Genomic DNA, 7,579 nt, shown 5'->3' with positions numbered 1-7,579 from the left:
GAATTTCTTGTACCTGGTCTGCACTAAAAACATCACTATCGATACATTAATGAACCTCAAACATTATTTTCCTAGATGACATTCCTATTCCCAAAATAGCATAACTGCCAATAAGACCAATTTAGACTGATATAAAATGGGAGTTTTCGTTTTGTGATTTATTGTGAATTTAAAAATGTTCAGGTTATATCATTGTCACCTTGTGTAAAACTTTTAAGTTTGAGCTAACCACTTCGTATTTTTAACATCAATAGAACGAAAAAAGTCCCTCCAGAAGGTGATTCACCAGCTTATTTTAGACACTTATGCCAGGCTGAGATGAATCACCCTCTGAAGGTGCCCATGCACTTTTCTACACAGCATCCCAGCTTCCGAAGCCAAGTGAATGCATGAAAAAAATTTCGGTTCAGGTTTTCATTTAACTTCCTATCCCCTGATAAGTCAAATTAAAATTAAAGAACAAAACCAATAATGGCTTAGGAAGTATTTAATATTTTTTAAATAATTTTTTATTATTTTGAGGTCAATTGCCTAATTTTCAGTTGATTTCATCATTGGGATGGCTAGAAAGAAGCTAACTGGTGAGTTCTTTATTTTAGCTGTACTGTATCAGCCTCTGTAATCAGGGCTGTAATATTATTATACCACTATTTGCCTAGTATATTTTAGGCAGTTTTCTTTTCTGAAAACTAGATGCCTTTTATTTTGAAGATTTAATGCTGTTTCTTTACTAGAGAAGTTAATAAAATTTGTGCTGGATAATAGGTAGCTTCTGTTCACATGGCGGCACTAAATCTGAAATCTTTTGGAATATATTCTGAAAGTGTTCTGAAGTCCTTTGGAATATATTCTTGTTATTTTTAACTTTTTGCTCTGATATGGACTAAGGAATCCATTGGACTAACATTATAAGCATATTATCCTTCCAGGCCAACTAAACAAAGTTCTATACTCTGAGGAGAAGCTTATTGCTAGAAAAGTAGACAAATTCAATGTTGGTTAGACCTAGGACTTTTTTTTATATTTGAATAGCTTCTAGATTTCTACAGGAGGTGGATCTGCAGCACCTCAATTACACAATTAGCTGAGGCCTTGCACTGTAAACAAAAAGCATATGTAACATGCCCAGATCCTCAGCAATAACAGAGGTCACTAGCAGCGAGCAGGACATGTCCTTTGCCAGAAAAGCAATGTTGCTGCACCTGCACTGAGTAGTCTTTGAAACAAGGGTTAATTGAGAGGTCAGCATGATGATGCACTAAGTAGCTGAAGATGATATTGCAGCAAAAATAGTCACATATGCAACTAATTTGGTGTAAACCCAAACAAAGGAAACCTTTAATAAGAAAGCAGAGACTGTGTCATTACGCGTGTGGTAGGAATCCTTTTAATTATGCCACAGTAAAGTACTTCCTCTCTGCTATATGTGGCAGATTTGTAGTCAACAGATTTGTTGCCTAGTGAATTAAAACCAGATTAGGAAAGGTTACCATTGCACGCTCATCTTGTTCTGATAAGATGTAATAAAGGTTAATTTGATCTGCTTGTTCATCAAGTGCTACTGGAATCTGTGTATGTATGCGTCTGAGTGAGAAAGAGAGAGGGAAAGCACAAAATCATCATGAGAAACTTCATGCAGAGCCCTTGATCTGGCAGTGCATGTGTATTGTCTGAACATAGAAGAGTTGCTGAAGTTAAGGAGGCTTTGCCTTTGGGACTGGAACACTGGGGTCAGATTTCATTGGATTTCCAGGTGCCAACAGATGTTCAGAAGTGTTTCTAGAATTCCTTAAGCAGGATAAGACTACTTTGACTTTGGGAATGTGGCCTTCAGTTTATCTGCAACTTTGGGTGCTTAAATTCTTTAGGAATCTCGTGCTTGCTTAAGCAGCTTTATGAACTGAGACCCAGGTGGCTGTCGCTCACAAAGCTCCCCTTAGTTCATCCTGCTTCTCTGTCCGGCTCTGCCCAACCTCTCAGAGCAGGCAATCCTCATCCAGTGCTTTTTCTCAATTCAAAGGGGGCCCATCTCTCTTTCCAGTTCTACCACGCAGTTTTAAAATCATCCTCTTCACTCTGTTTTGCTTAAAAATAAGGGATGATGAGATGACAAAGAAGACACAGTTAAGGTTACAACTTTAAGAAAGAGAAATAGCATTCTTAGTAAGAAAAAAAATCCGTACTTCCTCCAGACTGACTTCTTTACTAAAGTTATTCAAATTTCATAAATGGTAAGGTAATGATTTTCAAATAGTGGTCCACAGACTTTCAGGTTCCATGGAATATTTCTGAAGGGAAATATGTAAGGAATAGCCTTTTGGGATGATTGTTAAACCATACTCTTCAGTAATGTTGAAAACAACTGTTCCTAGGCTTAAATTTATTATCTACTCCTTTTCAGTTTTACTGGAAAATATTTATGATGTCTACAGATTAGAAGAAAAGCATGAAAATCATTACAATAAGGTATGTATTTTTAAGAAGTGATTGTGATTAGTGAATTTATGTGTCCCGTTGCATCATCATCTTACATCATTAACCTGCTGGCTCAGGGCTAAGGCCCCATGTAAAAGGGTTCCCTAAGAAGTGCACAGAAAATCTGGTGCTAAAGGAATGGTTTGCTCTGCATCCACCATATAACTGAAGTGTGTGTTTGCAAAGCAAGGCATGTGCTTTGGCATGGTACATAAAGCAAAAATACTCTACCTCATTCAGCAGAACCCTCTTAGCTTGCTCTTTTAAGTCATAGTTATAAATACACTTAACAGTATGTACTCGCAATGTATTTGCAGAGCCTTCCAAATAAGGTCTTGGCTAATTTTGCTGCTTTTTAAAGTAAATTGTGAGGAAAAAGTGAGAGAAGGCTTGATATCTTTACTATGGTGTAGCTGTGCTCCATAAACTTTTCTCTAAGGTGGCATAAAATTTCACCACTATAAACTCTAGACATTTGTGGGCTAAACGGCCAGAGTATGCACAGAACTTGTTATGGACCTGTTCATCCCTCAGATGCAGGCAAAGTGACAGAAAAGGTCAGGAATCAGGAGACTGATGGATGTCTAATCAATGTTGTCTTACAACTTTTCTGACAAACATAGCAGTAAGCTTAAGATTGAGGACTTGAGACTGAAAGAGTCTCTTTATTAAGGAATCGAGAGCTGGCACGGAATGCTTTCACCCATAAGCTCACTGAGAAAAGCAATACATTCCTGCACGTTAAGAACCAAATCTGTCTGTAAACAGGACATTGTCAGAAGAGAAATCACAGATGCCCTAGAATGCCCTGGGTTATTCACAGGATATCCTCACAGCATGTCAGTTTTAAGAATTTTTCCTTCTAAAGTAGTTTGTTGGCTCCATCCACCATAATAAAAAACCTTTCATCATACTTTATGTAATAAAAATGTACTTAAGTTTGAGATTAAAACTTTCAAAGTTGTGTTTCAGATAATCCCCTTTCAAACATCAACCTTTTGTAAACCTATTCAGCTTATTCTCAGCTATAATTTCCCTGTGATCTTCGGATGATCCTGAGAAGGGAAAAGCAGTAGCTGAGGAAAAGGACAGCATACAACAATCATCATAATTTTTTCCACATAACCTTTCAAACATGAAATATAAAGCTCATCAGAGTCCAACATTAATGCTGGCAAGAGTATTACTTTTACTAAATATGGTAAAATGAAGATGTTTATTTCACGAGACTGGAGCTGTTAGCTGGCCTGTTTTCCAATTGTGCTGTTATCTGCAGTGCCATTTCTGAAGGTTTTAGGCCTTTTACTTGGAATTTCTTTCAAACCAACCAGGACGTTGGAAATATTCACTGAACAATACCTCGAGTTTTTCATTGTTAAAAAAAAAAAAAAAGGAAAGAAAAAAGTTTTCTAGTAGCCTCGGTAGCTGTGGAGAAAACTTGACTGTTTCCCTCAGCAGTCCCTTTTTGCTCTCGTGGTGGATGGTAAACCTTGTGGTTAGACCAAGACAGAGTGAAATCTATAATACAAGAAAGAATCTAACTGTACAGTAATTTTCATGCAAGCGTTGGTGGTATAGTGGTGAGCATAGCTGCCTTCCAAGCAGTTGACCCGGGTTCGATTCCCGGCCAACGCAGGAGCATTTTTGGCAACCTCCCTTTGGGAGCGGCTGGCACGCCAGCGGGTGGTGCTGCCATCCAGAGGCACTCCGACAAGCTGGAGAACCTCCTGAAGTTTAACGAGGAGAGGGGTGTCAAAGTCCTGCACCTGGGGAGGAGCAACTTTTACAAGCAAGAGGCCACCCAGCTGCAGAATAGATTGGCAGAAAAGCATCTGGGGCACCTGGTGGACAGTTGAACATAAGCCAGCAACATGCCCTCGCAGGAAAGATGGCTGAGGGTGTCTGATGCTGCATGAGACAAAAGTTTTGCCAGTAGGTCAAGGGAGGTCATCCTTCCCCTCAGCACCAGTGAGATCACACCTGGAGCGCTGACTGTGTCTCAGTTCTGGGATCTCCAGTATGGTGGAGGCATGGAGATAACTGGAGAGAGTCCAGTGAAGGACCACAAGGATGGTTAAAGTGCTGGGTGGAGCTTCTCTGCTATGAGGAAAGGCTGAGAGAGCTGTTTAGCCCTGGGAAGAGAAGGCTCAGGGGTGATCTTATCAATGTATATAAACACCTGAAGGGAGGGGGCAAAGAGGATGGAGCTGGGCTCTTTTCAGTGGTGCCTAGTGACTGGACCAGAAGCAAAGAGCACAAACTGAAACACAGGAGGTTCCCTCTGAACATCAGGAAACACTTTCACTGTGAAGGTGATCAAGCACTGGCACAGGTTGCCCAGAGAGGTTGTGGAGTCTCCATCTTTGGACATATTCAAAAGCTGTCTGAATATGGTCCTGGACACTTGGCTCTAGGAGGCACTGATTGAGCAGGAGTGTTGGACCAGATGACCTCCAGATGTCCCTTCCAAACTCAATCATTCTGTGAGTCTATGATTCTGTGCATCAAGCCAAGGAGTCGAGCCAAGGCAAGAACTGAGGGCAAAGGACTAATACAAGATGTTAGTGATTTCTCGAGGAATGGGCATGGCAGTAGGAGCTGGGCTGAGAGACAAAGCAGCCTAAGGAAGACGTTTTACTGCAGCAGAGCTAGAACTTGTAGGTTTCTAAATTTGAGCTGATGATTAGCTGCTCTGCTTCAATCAAGTTAGACTGCTCTTGGAAAACATATTTAGTTGTTTGTCTGCTGAAGCCTGGATCCCACTAGAGAGAAAATCCTCAAATGAAAGCCTGGAAAATCCTCCAAAAAGGGATGCTGAGATATCTGGACCCAGAGGAACACAAGACGTGCACCACTTCAGACCAAGGCTGGCAGCTAGTTGGAGCAAGCAAGGCATCACACCCCATGATACATGGGCTACTAAAGGTCCATTCACAGCCAGTCCTATCAACTTCGGTGTTTAGGCTGACCTCTCAGCTGAGGGATGATGAGGAAGACAACAACAATATGAAGCTGCAAGAGGGATTTAGTTTCAGTGTCTTACATGCCCAACCCAGAGGGAAAATTTTCTGTTATTTCAACTTCATGTTATAAACCAATACCATGTATTTACCTGTCTTTGTAGAAGTTCTTCTCAATAGATAGTTCTTCTCCACAGAAATGTCTGTGTTACCCAGATGTGCTCCTTACAGTTTCTTGCAAGCTCTGGTCTTCTGTAGTAAATGGAAACACTAGGTACATTGTTTGTTTTTGTTTTGACACTTCAGTTAGAATTGTATAAATTTATGAGAGGTATAACTGTTCCTGTAGTGTGCATAATGACAGCAGTCTATGCTAGAAATAATCAAATAGTAGCATCTCACAGTCTATTAGCAATAAACTCTAATGTAACTTTGCAATCAACTCCCAGCTCAACTGCCTTCATCATTCCAGGACCAGAGTGAAAACCGCATTCAGATGCAACTTCATTATTTCTCTTTGATTTCTTCCTTCTTTTGGGAACAAGGAAAGAACCTTAGAAACAGAAGGGAGAACTTTCTGGTAATATCTTGTTCCTATCCACTTCCTCACTGCTGGAGCACAATAATAAAACAGTATAATTTTTTTCATTTCCTTTCTTCACCCCCTCAAAAAAGACTCAGGGAATTTTTATACTCTAGAATATTTTTGGGCTGTACAGAAGGAAAAATATACTTCCAAGAATCTTACAGTAATTCTATTAACACACATTTTAGCCTGAGATTTCTCTGAACATCAAAGTAAGCTACAAGTTAATTCACTTGCATCCAGCTGCATTTGGTGGTATGCTCATCATATTGAGGAGGCCCTTTTCTCTTTCCATCTTTCACTGCTTATGTCAAACAGTTTACAGAGAGGCAATATAAATTCGGACAGAGTGCTAGGAATGCCATCAATGAGTTTGGGAGTTTACATTGTGTTTGTGTGAGGTCACTGCATGTTGTCTTCAATGATCAATGACCTAGTGAATGCTTTTAAAGCCAGAGGCTACCCTCAGTGCCTTTAGTTACTCCATGTTAGGTTATGTTTTATTTGGAGGGCTCAGGCAATACTTCTCTTGCTTCTTTATGTAATGGATTTGTGGCTGTTCAGTGTTTTTTGTGGTATTTTCCCATACTAATAACAAGAAGTCAGGTGACTGGTAAGATAGATGATATTTAACCTACTGGTGACAGATGTAGCAGAGGTGAAAGGGTTATATCTATTAATAAACAAAGTTTGAAAGCCTTTTAACACCATCTTTCACATCACGCTTATCTGACCTTTTGCACATGATGACTTCCACAGACTTATAATAATTGGAAGAGGAAAAAAAAGCCAACAACTTTTTCTGTTTTTTCTCTTTTGAAAAAAAAAAAAATAATAATTACTAAGGGTTTTATGTTATCTTCCTAAATGAATGAATGAAGTGCTGGTCATACCGCAGTTATGATTCCAATTGCATGAAAAAATGTGGTAGATTTATTTTGGTCCCAGTGGGTGCTGACATTTTAACCCACTTATCTCTGATTTATTCAGTCCTTGACAGTCTGAAAAAGTGATGCATTTTGCCTGAAGGCTCTGTAGGTGAGGCAAGTTGACATATGCTTTTTCTTTCTGTTAAGGGGGTGATCTCCTCTTCAGTCCAGTAGATGAAGCAGCGGAAAATGGAAAAGGAAAATGTTCATGATAAGGATTTTTCTTCTTTTTTTCGAGTTCCTTGGGTTTGTTGTATTAAAAAAAACACCTTAGAATTTATCTCATATAAACTCAAGCTTTAAAGGTCAATTGTCTAGGTGTTCGATAATAAACAACAGAATGTTAAAAAAAGATTTTGTAGCATGGTAAAGTTAAAAGTAATCTGGGAATAATTAATTATTTTACCTGTCTATGCTAATAAAAAATTCTCAGAACATATATAGTTATGACTCTATCTTGCTAAAGACTAGATGGAAATATATTTTATATTTACAAGCTTAGACAAATTGCAACACATTTGCTAGCGTATGGGCCATATCCCAGGGTCTGAGGTTTGGTTTTGTGCTGCACCAATGACAGATCCTGGTCTAAAATTTACTGTCATTGATATCATATAATTACCATAAAA

At 39.2% G+C, this 7,579-nt stretch overlaps 1 non-coding gene across 1 annotated transcript; it reads left to right on the top strand.

Moving 5' to 3' along the window:
* Positions 1–4,038: 4,038 nt before the first annotated feature.
* On the top strand, positions 4,039–4,110 carry TRNAG-UCC. Its single transcript has one exon. It is a non-coding gene; the product is annotated as a tRNA-Gly (tRNA).
* The last annotated feature ends 3,469 nt before the right edge of the window (positions 4,111–7,579 follow it).

The sequence above is a fragment of the Calidris pugnax genome, unplaced genomic scaffold (genome assembly GCF_001431845.1).
Source record: "Calidris pugnax isolate Ruff unplaced genomic scaffold, ASM143184v1 scaffold54, whole genome shotgun sequence".
In the NCBI taxonomy this organism is placed as follows: Eukaryota; Metazoa; Chordata; class Aves; order Charadriiformes; family Scolopacidae; genus Calidris; species Calidris pugnax.
This window is presented reverse-complemented; position numbering and strand designations above follow the sequence as displayed.